We start from the raw sequence: 16,760 nt of genomic DNA, 5'->3' as shown, positions 1-16,760 counted from the left end.
CTTTCCCCATTCATCTTTCGAGTCTCACATAGAATTAATTCCAATGACATAAAGTGGTTGTTGTTGTTGTTGTTTTGGGGCTTAATGCCATTTTTCAGCACACGATAGGCTATACATGGCGGCCAGTATTAATGGTGGAGGAAGAACCCGGGAAAACCCCGGAAAGAACCACCGACCCACGAGAAGCTACTGGCAAGCTTTCTCACATACCCACATTGGCTGAATCCTAGACTCGAACCGCCGCAGACAGAGGTGAGATGGCAGTGATCCGTAACGGAGAGCGCTTTAGACCACTCGGCCACTCGGGGCCCCCATAAAGTGGTTGGGTGAAATGATCATCAATAAAAAATATATGAATTTTCAACAATAAAATTACCATAAAATAATTTCCAGACATACCTACAGGACAGTTATTTCTGCCAATCAATCAGGTTCTCAATGATAAATGTACATGCATTTGGTGTTTAAACAAAGTTGAAATAGTATGGTATGAAAATTTCATCAGGTGGAAACTGCTAAATTATATCCTTAAGTGCTGACATAAATGAGATACACGCTTCAGGAATGAAGAGAGATATAAAGCCTAGTTGCAAATAAAAAGTAAGATAACATTTGTGTATCAGTAATGTATCCAATCTGCTACATGTCAAATTGGTCTGACCCTCACTGTAAAAAAGTGATAGAGGTGGAAATGGAGCCAAAAATTGTTTCACTTTCCAATAAATCATAACAAGGTGAAGAAATCGGATCATAATCACTTATTACTGGTGGACAATTTACTGCATACCTGGATAAATTGTGACCAATTACCTGGATTGACAGGCAATTCCCAGGTAGCAATCAGTGACAGTATTGTTGTCAACTACAGGATTAACCACTGGACTGCTACTTCACAAGGCAGTGAGAACTTGTGAATCAGCACAAAGTAATCCAAGGGATTGTGTGTATTGATACCTGTCAACCAATCTTATTAAGACTTATCGGCTAACCTGTCCATGTAAATACATCCTAATTTGTATGATAAGCAGAGCTGTAACAAATACAATATTTAAGATTGATCCTGTTAGAAACTTTCTACAATACCATAAAGTCAATCTTTGTTATTAAAATGGAAAACATCAGGTTTTAAAAAAACTGATAAAGCAGGAAAATTATTGAAACAAATTCAAAAGGATTAAATATGAAAATTATATACTCTGACTGTAGTGTCTTGTATTAAAATCTTTCATGTTTGTGTTTTGTTTTTGCTTATGTGTGTCCACATGCCTGTATGTAAACAGATGATTTAATACATGACAAATTGTTCATTGATGTATTTTATGCATAATGAAAAAAACCTGTTCTATCTCTATAAGCAGGATTCAAACAGAAATTTGAAAGTATCAACCTTAAAAAAAGGTTCATTTTGTTTCTTTTTTTTTGGTTTTAATGGCACTTTTTTTTAACTCACTGGCTTCATCATGCCAAAGTAATGGAATCTAAATGCCTTCCAAACGACACACTGAGGCAGCCATCTCAGCTGACCTGGGCAGGTATTGATTCCACAACCATTGGGTTAGGAGTCCAACACACTACTAACTTAGCAACCTTGGCTCCAGAAGAAACTTTATTAACATTAAAATATTTATCATTTTAAGATATGAAATTTATATTCTATTTTTTTCTTTGGACAAATCAATTTTTTTTTTCTATCTCTTTAAAATCAATTACTAAAATTCAGCCAACAAAAATTATTTAAATTTTCTTTTGATGCATATTATTGTTGACATATAATATCTTTACAAAAAACAAACACTCAGTAATCTCAAAGTAATCTTAAAGTAATCTCAAAGTAAAAGTAATCTCAAAGTAATCTCAAAGTAATCTCAAAGTAATCTTAAAGTAATCTTAAAGTAATCTCAAAGTAAAAGTAATCTTAAAGTAATCTCAAAGTAAAAGTAATCTTAAAGTAATCTTAAAGTAATCTCAAAGTAATCTTAAAGTAATCTCAATGTAATCTCAAAGCAATCTCAAAGTAATCTCAAAATAATCTTAAAGTAATCTCAATGTAATCTCAATGTAATCTCAAAGTATCCATGCCTAAAACAATGATATCTACTATCATACACTGTCCAAGATAATATACATTAAACTGAACAATTATCCTTGGAAATAAGACCAAAATATGCCCCAGTATGAAGCAGTTTATGTAACAATGTATTTCTAAGTAACACCAGTGCTAATCAGAGCTTTCTGTATTTCTCTTGACATTTAACAGTTATGTTTACATACAGTGCAAACTATTGTCAAACAGTGGTACAACTGTAACATACCTTTATGATATATCCCAGATTAGAAGAATCTGGCAATTGCCATCTGTACTTGCTTATAAGTTGAGTCAAACTGCAAACAACAAGGATCCAGATCTGCCATAACATCATTCACCATCTGATCAGAGTTTCTGTTGTTTGTACTACTGATTACTCCTAACAAGCTGCACAGAGCCAGATCTTCTGGCGCATAATGTGGTGGCAAATTTGGGTGTGTGCAGTTTGCAGTTGGACTCGTCCTATAAGTGAGTACATACAGTACAGCCAGCATTATGAAGCAAATTGATAGACAAAAGTGTTTCAGCAAGGACATAGGTCCCTCACTATTAAACACCCCAGTGCATTTTTGCCCCTCCTATAATGTAGGTATGGTCATGTAGCCCACTGAAATACATCATTAAATACCCTAATATAACACAGCCTTATTTAAAAATCCCTAAGTATGCAGAACCCTCACTTGTAACACACTATACTGTTATGGCTCCCATGAACAACATTATAAACAGAAAACAATGAAGTATTTGGTATAACCAGTTCAATGATGTGGTTCACATTTAAAGGGTAGAACTTATAAGTGAACTTAAATGATACATACTGGGTCTGCAAACCAGACAGAGCATTTCCAATCAATGAAGAAGAAAGAAAAACACATTTTAAAAAATCACACACATATATCTATATATATATATATAACAATTCAGATTTTAATTTTTTTTCACATTGTAGACTAAGGTAATCAAACTGGAACTTGTGTTTTTGTGACCTGAACTTTTTGTGATAGATGAAAAAATATACAAGTTGAATACTAATCTCATATGATCAATTTCCATAAACCCTGACACTCTTCAAACAAAAAGCAACATTAAGTACCTATCTATTAGTTAGTACATTATTGTGACCAATTTGAAGATAATGTCCAATTTCAAAAACAAAATGGGAATGTTATGGTCAGTTATAGCTAAGGACACCTTAGTGTTTGACAATGATATCTGACCTCTTCATTTGACTGGTTGGTGTCTGCCCTAAGGTCCAAGGGGATTTTGTTATCTGAGTGTGCATGAAATTTACATCTCATTCTCTATACCAGTCTAAACAATGATCAGATATTTAAATGGTTTCCAGTACTTTCTTTGGTGTATTAAATTTTTGTACTTATAAAGGTTTCAAACATAACAAACTGACCAAGATGCTCACAGGCCATGGCCTGAGGTAACCACTACTGTCGACACAGAATTTTTTTATTGTAACACAGAAATAAAAAATGTGAAATATGGCTTATGTACTACAGCATTTGGGAGAGACTGTGTACCCTTCGTACATGCTGTCATACTCTGTCTTGACTTGATGACTGCAAACCTGTCCAAAAATACATAAAATGCTAATTTCACTTATTTTTTTCAGACCATATGTTATGAAATCAATGGTGACAGTAAATGTGAAAAAACATATTGGAATGTTTAATGTTGACAAATTGTACATTTTATGTATTTTTGACATGAAAAATAGCTGAAAAGGATTAGGTTTATCAACTGATCTAACCCAAGGCCATACCTGAAAATCCTTGAAAGGAAACTAAGGGTAGAGAATGACTAGGCCATGATATGGAACAATGAAGCATTTAAACCCACTTGTAAATAATTTCCTATATTTTTTTAGAAAAGGAAATTTTTAAAAATTTGATTGTATGACGGAAATTATTAAGAACAAAATCTCCTTTTCAGTTTTATTTTGTAAAAGTCACTATGTACACTTGAATTCTTACAAATTAATGTTAACACATTCGTATTGATGGCAATATTAACACTTGACTGGTTATACCATGAAGAGGAAATGGGAACTTTCCCTAAGAACACACCAAGGCAGCTGACCCAAGCTGGCATGACAGGGTATTGAACCTGTAACCCTTGGGTTATGAGTATGAAGCTCTTCCAACTGTGCTACTGTGACTCCTCAAAGCATGACACCTTCTAGTCTGCTGTCTTTGAGGATTGTACATCGAACATGTATTATACATTATAGTCCTAGGCTTCTTGTGGATTATACATTATGGTCATAGGCTTCTTGAGGATTATATTATGGTCATATGCTTCTTGAGGATTATACATTAAACATGTATTATACATTATGGTCATTGGCTTTTTGAGGATTATATTATGGTCATAGGCTTGTTGAGGATTATATTATGGTCATATGTTTCTTGAGGATTATACATTAAACATGTATTATACATTATGGTCATTGGCTTTTTGAGGATTATATTATGGTCATAGGCTTTTTGAGGATTATATTATGGTCATATGCTTCTTGAGGATTATACATTATGGTCATAGGTTTCTTGAGGATTATATTATGGTCATAGGCTTTTTGAGGATTATATTATGGTCATAGGCTTTTTGAGGATTATACATTATGGTCATAGGTTTCTTGAGGATTATACATTATGGTCATAGGCTTCTTGAGGATTATACATTATGGTCATAGGCTTCTTGAGGATTATACATGGAACATGCATTATATATTATGGTCATATGCTTCTTGAAGATTATATATTATGGTCATAGGTTTCTTGAAGATTATATATTATGGTCATAGGCTTTTTGAGGATTATATTATGGTCATAGACTTTTTTAGGATTATACATTATGGTCATAGGTTTCTTGAGGATTATACATTATGGTCATAGGCTTCTTGAGGATTATACATTATGGTCATAGGCTTTTTGAGGATTATATATTATGGTCATAGGTTTCTTGAGTATTATACATTATGGTCATAGGCTTCTTGAGGATTATACATTATGGTCATAGGCTTCTTGAGGATTATACATTATGGTCATAGGCTTCTTGAGGATTATACATTATGGTCATAGACTTCTTGAGGATTATACATTATGGTCATAGGCTTCTTGAGGATTATACATAATGGTCATAGGTTTCTTGAGGATTATACATTATGGTCATAGGCTTCTTGAGGATTATACATTATGGTCATAGGCTTCTTGAGGATTATACATTATGGTCATAGACTTCTTGAGGATTATACATTATGGTCATAGGCTTCTTGAGGATTATACATTATGGTCATAGGCTTCTTGAGGATTATACATTATGGTCATAGACTTCTTGAGGATTATACATTATGGTCATAGGCTTCTTGAGGATTATACATTATGGTCATAGGCTTCCTGAGGATTATACATTATGGTCCTAGGCTTCTTGAGTATTATACATTATGGTCATAGGCTTCTTGAGGATTATACATTATGGTCATAGGCTTCTTGAGGATTATACATAACAGTCATATGCTTTTTGAAAATTATACATTATGGTCATAGGTTTCTTGAGGATTATACATTATGGTCATAGGCTTCTTGAGGATTATACATTATAGTTCTAGGCTTCTTGAGGATTATACATTATGGTCATAGGCTTCTTGAGGATCATATATTATAGTTCTAGGCTTCTTGAGGATTATATATCATAGTTCTAGGCTTCTTGAGGATTATATATTATAGTTCTAGGCTTCTTGAGGATTATACATTATGGTCATAGGCTTCTTGAGGATTATACGTTATGGTCATAGGCTCCTTGAGGATTATATATTATGGTCATAGGCTCCTTTAGGATTATATATTATGGTCATAGGCTTCTTGAGGATTATATATTATGGTCATAGGATTCTTGAGGATTATACATTATTGTCATAGGCCTCTTGAGGATTATATAATATGGTCATAGGTTTCTTGAGGATTATACATTATGGTCATAGGTTTCTTGAGCATCATGCATGATAACAAAAATGGATTGATAAACAAGAATGGTGAAAATAAAGTAAGAAACTGTACTTTTATTACTATTAGGAACAACTGTAAGAACATTTGTGCAAAGTAATATAACTGAAAATCTTTGCACTTTAGATAATCTTTTTCAAATATTGGAAGAAAATATAATGAAATTATTTATTTTATATGCATCTAGATTAAGGGCAGTAAAGTCTTGTAATTATAACATTAATTTTATCAGAACAGTAATGTTTTTTATATATATTTCAGAAAAAAGTTTTCTTTTCTCTATTCCTCTATTGATATTGTTGTGCCTTAATGAGACAAATTGAGTTTTGGTATATATTTTGAAATTCTAGGTTTTTCTTCAAAATCTTTAAATATAAAACAATATTATGGCATAGTTTAATAATTTATTAAGAATTTTTAAATGTTTTGCATGTTTCACTTATTAAGTTTGCCTAATAATTTCTTGTAGAAACTGATAGCATCATATGCTAAAACTGGTACCCCAAAGTCTGGTGTGACATGTTCTCTAGTGTATACACCTCGATTTCTTTGTTCTCTGAAACCCAATAAATGTATTCCATCAGCATACACAGCCATTAACAATCATACTTATCATCATCATTGATAACCCTGATCAATAGTACCAAATATCATCATTGATGATCCTGATCAATGACACCAAATATCATCAAGGACAGCCCTAATCAATAATACCAAATATCATCATTTATAGCCCTGTTCAACAACACCAAATATTATCATTGATAACCCTTATCAACTAAACATCGTTGATAACCCTGATTAACAGAACTAAACATCAATGATATTTGATATTGCTTATCAGGGTGATCAACAGTACCAAATGTCATCACTGATAACCCTGACAAACAGTACTAAATATCTCCACTAATAACCATGATCAATAGTACCAAACCTCATTGATAACCCTCAGATCAACAGTACTAAATATCATTGATAACCCTGATCAACAGTACCAAATATCATTGATAACCCTGATCAACAGTACCAAATATCATCATTGATAACCCTGATCAACAGTACCAGATAGTATCATTGTTAACCCTGATCAACAGTACCAGCTATCATCATTGATAACCCTGATCAACAATACCAAACCTTATCATTGATAACCCTGACCAACAAGACAAAACATCATCATTGATAACCATGAACAATAGTACCAAACCTCATCACTGATAAATCGTCCACAAGACAGACCATCATTATTGATAATCCTCATCAACATTAACAAACCTCATCATTGATAATTCTGATTAACAGTGATAAACCTCATCACTGATAACCCACATCAACAGTACCAAATATCATTGATGTCCCTGATCAACAGTACCAAACCTCATTGATAACCCTGATCAACAGTACTAAACATCATTGATGACCCTGATCAACAGTACCAAACATCATTGATGACCCTGATCAAACAGTACCAAGCATCATTGATAACCCTGATTAACAGTACCAAATATCATTGATGACCCTGATGAACAGTACCAAACATCATTGATGACCCTGATTAACAGTACCAGACATCATTGATGACCCTGATCAACAGTACCAAACATCACTGATGACCCTGATTAACAGTACCAAACATCATTGATGACCCTGATTAACAGTACCAAACATCATTGATGACCCTGATTAACAGTACCAAACATCATTGATGACCCTGATTAACAGCACCAAACATCATTGATGACCCTGATCAACAGTACCAAACATCATTGATGACCCTGATCAACAGTACCAAACATCATTGATGACCCTGATCAACAGCACCAAACATCATTGATGACCCTGATCAACAGTACCAAATATCATTGATGACCCTGATCAACAGTACTAAATATCATTGATGTCCCTGATTTACAGTACCAAATATCATCATTGATCATGCTGATCAACAAAACCAAACCTCATCATTGATAACACTGACCAGAAAACTGAAAATAAGGATCAACAGTTCCAGACTGCTTCATTTCTGCCAAAATGTAATAAATGAAGACTCAGTTTGTGAAAACAAATCCATTTTATATGATAAAATAGTACTTACCTGAGAACTCATATACAATAAAAATAAAACAGGCAGACATAAGCTCAGATGATCAAATAATGTTTGAAAATAAAAATCTCAGGGTATATATATATATATATAATTTTAGCTTTCATCTATGAACACTTGGGATGTTTGTGTATCCACATCTTTTATGATCTTATAAAGTGTAAACTTTAAAAAAAAAAAACAAAGACTGAGAAAGAGGTTCATACAGTGTAAATCTTGACAAAATTATTTTTACTCACTTGCAAGTCAAGTCCTACACCAGACCAGTTAATCCTATTACAACCTAGAAATAACTGCTGACTGATCAGTTATGGCTCTCACATACATAATGGCAAAGCAGAGAGCGAGCAATTGTTACTACCTCTACCTGTGTCCAGGTAACAGTTGAAATCAGGTGTTGGCTGAAATCTGTGACCACCTGATGATTACCTTAACCACCACCATCCAGTCTACAAATTCTACTTCACTTGAAAAACTGTTTTTTATTGAGTTGAAAGCCCATAGCTCATGCACCTTCTTGTCAGCAGTTGACCAGGCTTACCTTTATGACAGTCTGGAATTTATTAATGAATCTCCAGCTACCTGTACGATCAATAGAAGGATAAGATATACTGTAGTTTCACTAAAATTTAGCAATGTTTCCCTCATTATATAAAACCAACATTACAGCAACAAATTTGAAAATTACCAAACCTGCATATTGTATGTTACCAGATTAAACAGGCCTCTAATTAGGTAGAGTTATCATCCATATTGTAATTATTGAGTTCCTGACAGAATGAAAGGAAGGGGGGCACACTAGGAGAAAAACTTTTGGAGGATGCATACATGTATATCAAATATATTCCCTGTTCACTTAAATAGTGACATATTTATGGGCAAAAGGAAAAATTTCAACACCTCTGCATAATATCAGATTCCATGTTCCTTGGTTACTGATTAGGGCAAGTTCTTAGCATTTTTATCCATTTTCAGTGGTATTTCTTTTTTAAAAACAATCCACACATTTGCAGAGATTTTGGAAAAGAGAAAGAAAAAATATGCATTAAATTTGCAGATAAAATCCACTTCATTTTACAGATCAATTAAATTTAGTGGTTTCAAGACCACCTACACTTTTTATGGTCAGTCAATTTAATCTGGCTTCAAAAAACCACACTCTTTCATTTAACATACCTGAATGCACTAACATGTGTCAAATCATACTAGAATGCATTAACAAGGGCTCAAATCATACAAGAATACATTAACAATGGGTCAATCATAAAATAATGCTTTAATATGCGGTCAAATCATAGTACTTAACATCCATCTTACAGACACAAAACATTACTCTCTTTACTCCAAGGGAAGCTGCAGTAGCTTCAGTTGGTAAAGTGGTGGACTCCTAATCCAAGGGACAAAGTTTTGATAGCCACCCAGGACAGGCCAGTTTGGCTTTCTTGGTTTGACCTCAGGAAAGGTACTTAGCTCCTATTTCCCCTGCATGATATAGGGAATACTTTTTTAATAGTGCTGTCCAAACCAACAAAAGTAAACTCTTGACTATTCAGATCATTACATCAACAGCCTCCATTTTGACAGGCTAGCAAGTATATATAGTGATGACATAAAGTATGGAATTACAAGTTTTAAAGATGGTTTAGTCACTTCAGGACATACCATATATGCCCATGTACAAGATGGATCCAAGTGATAACTGTACAGACCCAGGTCTGCCATCATATAATGTGTCCATGCAGTTTGTTAGGACAAATCAGTTGAACAAATGACACAGACTCCAATCTGCCAACACATTATGCAATGGCAGATTAGGATTTATGCTGTCCTCAGTTGGGCATGGCATATACATACAGGCAGAAATATGTAAATGATACCTTTTAGTCATAATTGAAAAGAATCATTTTCTTTTAATTATTTTACCTGGTGAAAGGTTTCATCATTTCAGACTCCAAGATGAATATTTCTGACTTGTAACTTTATATAAATTCATCATTAATTTGGTCAGTGAACCCATCAGAGTTATGGGTTAAATCTGTGAAAATTTTATGAAGAACCATATTCAAGATGCAACAGATGTCATGCATAAACTAAATGGTAAATCTTAAAGAATACTTGAAACTTTCTGTCAAACAGGTTAAATTAAAGAAATAATTATGAAAGCAAAATTATATCAACTGAATGTAAATGTACTAGTCTACCATCATAACCTATTTAATGAGCACAACATAAAGTTAATATTGATTTCTTGTAGTTATTATTGCTCCTCTAGTATTCATCGTTTAGCTCATTATCAATTACAAGTGGAAAGGTGGATGGTATCAAGTTGTATTGATGTTCTTGTTTTGCGATAATAATCTTGTAATGCTACAAAACAACACAGGTAATTTCAAATTACTCTTTCATGTCTAATAGACAGGGCTTGAAATGACACTCATTTTTACTGGTCACCATAGTAACAGTTTCACAAATTCGGCCTGAATTTTACTGACCGTGGTTAAAGCACCTCATTTACTTTCATATTTTTCTGAATACCTGGTACAGAAAGTGGACAACATCATGGCTTGTTTCTGGATCATATTCCAAACATTGGTAATTTGACCCTCTTTTCTCTTTATCATATTTATAAGCATACACTTCTTATCATTTTATTTTTGACGTTTTTGTGGCATTTGTGTACTCCCATGGAGTAAGAACTTCTACATTTTTACAACTGTCACCTCATAAAGCATTGAATGCTTAACAGCAATGATCCAAGACTATAACCTGTCATTTAGTATAATTCTGTATTATTTGTCAGAGTCAGCATGCATGACCTTTCCAGACTGAGCAAGTTTTCTCACTATCTTGATAGCTAGGTCATCTTTAATCCTCATTATTAAAGTATTGAAATTCAGTGCCAGACTAGTTCACTGAGCATGCCCACTGTTGTGATGATCAGCACCCTTGTTTTACTTGCTGGGATGAAGACCATGTGGTTATTTCCTGCCCTAGGCACATACCTTGTGAAGTGCTTGGGGGTGGGGAAGGATCTTTAAGATAGTTAACACAATAAACAGATCAATTATTTTTTAAAAACGGAATGCCATCCTATGTTTTGTTAGATGCACAGGACACAGTCCCTTGTTAACTTAAGATGGTGACCATGGAGAAATTTATGTGATACAGCTGAAAATTGACTGACCTTGGACTTATTGGATTAACATTAATTTTGAAACCTGCACTAGTGTTACAAGATTATCAGATCTACTGAAGTCAAACTGTGATGATTTAAAGTTTCATTCATTATTATTACTCTGTGTGTTAACATCATTTTCAACCCATATTTAACAAAATTTAAAATTCATGTAATGACAATTCAAATTAAACTATTTCTTTTATGCTGGATTCTTATGGTGTCCTTTATTATATTTCTTTAACCTAACCCAGTTTACATTTTTTAAATTCTCATGATAAAATTTTGCTTTAAGTTATCAAATACTTTAAAGTCTGTCAGTTAATGTCTCAGTGTATAAAAAATTGGGCAGTTAAATTTCCTGGTCTGGACTGTATTATGGAGTTCCCTACAATACCAACTTTCCTTGTCCAGGTCACATTGTGGAGTACTGTATGATACCAATTTCTTTGTCTGGGATGTGTCGTATGATACCAACTTTCCTTGGATGGGTTTTATCATGGAATACTGTGTGACACCAACTTTTCTTGGTTGGGTTGTATTATAGAGTACTGTATGATACCAATTTTACTTGTCCTGATAGTACTATGGAATACTGTATGATTCCAACTTTCCTTGACTGAGTTGTACTATGGAATAATGTATGATTCCAATTTCCATGTCTGGGTTGTATTATAGAGTACTGTATGATACCAATTTTACTTGTCCTGGTAGTACTATGGAATACTGTATGATTCCAACTTTCCTTGACTGAGTTGTACTATGGAATAATGTATGATTCCAATATCCATGTCTGGGTTGCATTATGGAGTACTGTATAATACCAACTTTCCTTGCCTGGGTTGTATTATGTAGTTCTGTACATATATTGCCAACTTTGTATGCATGGGTACAATACCAACATTCCTTGTTTGTGTTATACTATGAAGAATTGTACAATACCAACATTTGTTAATATCATTTCACCCACTTACAACAGTAGAACCTCTCTTGAAAAACCACCCCTTCTGACAAAGAATTATGGTCTCTCAAGACAGGTAGTCTCTCATAACAGGTCATACTACTATATAATCAATAAATCTGCGTATTAAGAATATGGTCTTTCAAGACAGGTGGTATCACATAGCAGTGGTCTTTCAAGACAGGTTTTACTGTACTGAAAATTGATATCAAACATTATCACAGGACTATGATCTTAGATTTCAATTTAATTTCACAAAGTGACAGTGCCTGTGTCTAGATCAATCAATAAACAATCCATTGTTTATACCTTAACCAAAAACAAGCAATCAACTACAAGAACAACTATGATTAAAAAATTTAACATCGGGGTTAATGAATTTGTTATTTCAATAAAATGCATATAAAAGTTGTCATTTGAAGCTTAACAAGTCTCAGTTGGGGTTCTTAAATTTTTAACTTGACTGGTATTTGCCTAGATAAATACCAATGGCAACCTCACTCTAAATCTGCAATTTGTTGCTGGCTAGATATTCATGGGTAAAGCTATCAATAACTAGCTGATCATGCATATGCAGACAGGTAATCACACAGGTAATGTAAGGTGTGATGATGAATTTCTTTAATTTTAGGTAAACTCAGGTGAAAATAAAATATCAAGATGACTTCTTGTTTTTTTTTTTTTAAAGTTCTAAATACATTCCTCTGTAATTCAATAAGATCCATTTCATTTGGAATAATTCAGGTATTTACTTAAACTTAAGTTTGCCAGGATAAAATGAATTCAAGAGCCACACTTAACATATAAATCAGAATGAAATGTCTCAACGTCATTGCCGACTGTTGACTAAATAAGCAAACCTTGCTTGACACTTGAAAATATTTTAAACTATTACCTTCAAATAAAGAAAACAACATTAAGTCAGCTGTGGTTTGTATTTGCTACCTGGATTTAAACTTCTTACATATCTGGCTACAATAAGGCAGAAGATTAAAAATCAAGTGTTGAGAACCGTATTCACACTAGTACTTTATAAACTCTGTAATCCAAATAATACCTGGCAATGTTGTGTCAAAGATTTTTGAAAGCCATAGAATTAAAAATATCTATTCCAGTGTGAAGCTCTACAAATGTAAATACAGTGGCCATATTCACGTTGTTAGTTATACTGAGATCTTTCACTCCAAAAAGATTTTCATTTTTCAAAATCTGCTCAGTGTTTTTCTTTTTCTTGGCAAACAATGATAGCTGAAGTAATGAAACATCAAAATTATTTTACAACTATCATGAACATAAAGCTATATGAGTCATAATTTTAGTATTGCTTTCAAAAATAACAACAAACATTGACTTCTGATTGCATTTCCCATTTAAAATGAAATGGCCTCATTCTACTGTTTATTCTGGTCACTAATTCTGATCATAGATATAAAAAAATAGAATACCGGCCTTGCATCTATAAATACTTATACAGTAAAAACCTGGCTATAATGAAACCTATGGGACCTGAAATATCCTAACATTTTATCCAAATTTTATTACAACTTAAGCAAAATATTAAAAAAATCCACTGGACTGGACTTTGCAAGATTTCTTTACACTCAGATAAGTTATAAACAAAGCTCCCTGTACTACACAGTACAGATACAACAATCATAACTAAGAGAATGGACTTAGGTAAGCATAAAGTAACACAATGTAGTATCGTAAGAAACATTTCAGCTGCTTCAATCTATTATAGCTGTATTTTATATAATAGTGACTTTTTACAAACTTGCTATATGTGTCTTTCAATAAGATAGGACATCACTGGCAATCAGCCTATTTAGCATCATGTAATAGCGACTGTTGACATGACATCACTGGGCAAGGTAAAGTGGGTGTTTCTGGTTTGGTTGGCAGAAATGCAATAAGCTTATACAATATTTGATAACTAACTTCAATGTTGTCAAAAGAATTGTATCTCTCCTTCTGTAACTATCATTCAATCTGACTCCATACTTAGGTTTAAAGTCAATAAAATTGGTTCTGAAACTGACGATGACATTTATTTTCTCGATGAGTATTAATCGAGAAAGAAATAAGTAACACTAGATCAGGAAATTAATACCATTGTAATAATACTGATAGACTATGTAACAATAATAATATTATTATACTAAAGGGAATAGCAATGACTATTCTTTTGTTTCTAGCAGCTCTCTAAAATATTTTAATAATTTCTGCATACATGAACATTTTTACAGTTGGTCACTCCTTAATTTACTAGTTTTAGTTTCAAACAGAAAACTAAGCGAATTTTATCTGTGGATAACATTACATTATCACAAAAACTGAGATAGCAAGAAAATAAAAAAGCTAATTTTATTAAAAATGTTAAACCAGTAAACTAAAAGATATATTAAGGAAGACTCTGGATGCACATAATCGTACATAATCCAATAATCCATATATTAGAATGTTATCACTGTCACCATTATTTAATGACACTGCTACAGAATGTTGTATAATAAATGATAGCAATCCTACTTGTAATAATAATAATAATAATAATAATAATAATAATAATAATAATAATAATAACATGGTTGGGAACTAAATGCCATAAAGGCATTTCAAAAATATCACTATGAGAAAAATATACATGAAAATTTCCAAAGGAATACTACAAATTGTACCCATCTTGATTTGAGTATATACAGTACAGGCAGTATAATCTTTAATGCCATTTAACGTTTGCAGACAGGGAGCATGTGCTTCATTTGCATCTTATTTTGTCTCATTCCTTAATGGTTCTGCCAACCAGATCACTGCACCTGCTTAATTGTGACATAATAATAATAATAATAATAATAATAATAATAATAATAATAATAATAATAATAATAATAATGAGGACTTTGTATAGTGCCAAACAGAGATTCTAAGACAATCCCTATTTACAATAAATCCAATTTTCAACCTTATACATTTAATGTTCTTGTATGGGGGAGATATGAAGAATTATGTTCACCCAAGGCAAGTCAGGTTCCATGAGGGCCAAATAAGGGCAATGAAACTGGTTATTATACTGAATCAAACAAGGAAGCATGATTGAATGAGGGAGTCAAGGTCATGTGAGGCATGATGGTGTGAGAGAGACATAATATTGTGTTCCTGATAATTGACACCGTTACATTAAAAATCCAAACACACACGCACGCACATATGCACACACTCATGCATGCGTGCACACACACACACACACACACACACACACACACACACACACACACACACACACACACACACACACACACACACACACACACACACACACACACACACACACACACACACACACACACACACACACACACACACACACACACACACACACACACACACACACACACTTTTGCAAGTCAAAATGATAAATATTTAGGAACAACTTGATCATAAACAAAATAGTATGTATTTTGGCAAATTAGTTTTTCAATAATACTAGTTGTGTCTTAAAACTGTGATTTACAGTATTTTCCATCAAATATAAATTGTACTTACCTAAATTTGAAATTGAAGTGTTCTGCTGCAACTCCCAACCCAATCAGTCAGTGAAATCATAAACCAGACTTATATGAGCCTGACTCTGGTGGAACAAGTTAAATTTTTGTTTCTGACAGCTGAGCTTGAGAGTGGTCCATTGTTTTGAGACCAATGATTGAGGTCCTTCAAGTACAACACACAACAGCACAGTGTCTGGCAGGCTTATCTTGAGGGTCACAATACTTCAGTGCCACCCCCTGATCACTGGAACATATCTTCCCATCACAAGTGAGTAAACTAAAACAACTGAGGTGGAAATAGGAAATTGTTCCCTTGATTAGAGCACTGTTTCCTTCCATTGCCTTTGAACTAAATGCATATTTTTATTCCAGCAGACAAAATTACTGTACACACTTGTCACTACACAAATTTGTTTACACAATGACCAAGATCTTTTCTCCTTGTCTACTTCACCAATCCTTTTACATAATAAGACCCCCAAATTATTTAAATATTAAAATGTTTTGGACAATTATTAAATTGTCAAGAGAACTCTTGGGGTTTGTAAGTTACAAACCAGACACCTTTAGACTCAAGTTGTATTCTTTCTCAGTAATTCCATCACCTCCAGAATGGTTGCCATAAAGTTATCTGTGTGATGAACAATCTTAAAAAGACAATGGACCTGACAAGATTAACAAATTGGATCCTTTCACATTATCACCTGGACAAATAAAGGGCTAATAGGGTTCCAGGTAATAAAGTAGATCCTGAATTCTATCTGATGGAACAATACTTCAGTAAGACAAGTCTATCTTGTCAGAGAATCAAATATTGCTTTTTAATGGTCTGTTAGTTTCTCTCTAATTTGTGCCACTTTACAAAGTGATACCAAA

General features: G+C 33.3%; 1 protein-coding gene across 1 annotated transcript in view; it reads right to left on the bottom strand.

Annotated features, from left to right (window-relative positions):
- LOC149796897 (protocadherin-9-like) overlaps positions 1-16,042 on the bottom strand; it is a 57,900-nt gene extending 41,858 nt beyond the window's left edge. The window contains exon 1 of the mRNA XM_089961556.1: positions 15,883-16,042. The gene's annotated coding sequence lies outside the window, so the exon portion shown is untranslated. The remainder of the gene's footprint in view (positions 1-15,882) is intronic.
- Positions 16,043-16,760: the final 718 nt, after the last annotated feature.

Source organism: Sinohyriopsis cumingii, chromosome 6 (genome assembly GCF_028554795.1).
Source record: "Sinohyriopsis cumingii isolate HCF-2022 chromosome 6, ASM2855479v2, whole genome shotgun sequence".
Classification (NCBI taxonomy): domain Eukaryota; kingdom Metazoa; phylum Mollusca; class Bivalvia; order Unionida; family Unionidae; genus Sinohyriopsis; species Sinohyriopsis cumingii.
Note: the sequence above shows the minus strand (reverse complement) of the source record. Positions and strands in the feature narration are given on the sequence as shown.